Here is a 1075-nt window from a genome sequence, read left to right as displayed (position 1 = left end):
AAAATGTGGCAAAACTTTCAATTAGTTCTCAACCCTTACTGAACGTAAGGGAATTTATACAGAAGGGAAACCCAACAAATGTGAAGAACGTGGCAGATTTTTTAACTGTTCCTCAATCCTTACTAAACATAAGGTAATTCATACTGCAGGGAATTCCTACAATTGTGTGGAATGTGGTAAAGCCTTTAACCAGTCCTTAAGGCTTACCAGATATGAGACAACTCATAGTGGAGAGAAACCATACACGTGTGAAGAATGTGGGAAAGCCTCTAACAGATCCTCAATTCTTAACAGACACAGGCTAATTCATACTAGAGAGAAACTACAAACCTGAAAGATGTGACAATACTTTTGGCAACACCTGAAACTTTTCTGATTATAAAATAAATCATACTGGTGAGAAATCCTAGAAATGTGAAGGATGTGACAAAACATTTTAGTGGCTGTCACACTTGATTGTAGGTAAGCTAACTCATATTGGAGAAAACTACTGGTATGAACAATATGGCAAAACGTTTAACCAATGCTCATGCCTTATTGCAAAGGAAAACATTTATACTAGCCTGGACAACAGAGGGAAACTCAGTCTGGAAAAAAAAATTGTGAACATCATTTATATCTTCTCACATCTTATTCAATATCAGAGAGTTCATACTAAATAAAAGCATTAAAAGTGGAATTGGTGTCAATAGATCTTTCAGAAAATATAAGCCCTTAAAGTACAGAAGAATATTTATTTTGAGGAAACACATTACAAATATAAAGAGGGTTGTAGTACCTTTACTTGTATCACAGGTTTCATTGTACACATTTTGTACTACAGGAAAACTCTGAGGTAGTTGTTCCAACTTTGCTCAACATCAGAGAATTTGTATTGAAGAATAACCCTGCAAATTTAATGAATTTGGAAAATCATTGTTTCAAAAACTACAAATTATAAAACACAAAAGTTTATACTAAAATATATTTTTGCAGATACAGTAAATATTTTAAAAATTTAATCCAAAATTAAGTAAATATCAGAGAATCCACAGTAGAAATACCTGTCTCTCAAACTTCAGACATTACCCTTAAT

This window comes from Rhinopithecus roxellana, chromosome 12 (genome assembly GCF_007565055.1).
Source record: "Rhinopithecus roxellana isolate Shanxi Qingling chromosome 12, ASM756505v1, whole genome shotgun sequence".
Taxonomy (NCBI): domain Eukaryota; kingdom Metazoa; phylum Chordata; class Mammalia; order Primates; family Cercopithecidae; genus Rhinopithecus; species Rhinopithecus roxellana.
Note: the sequence above shows the minus strand (reverse complement) of the source record.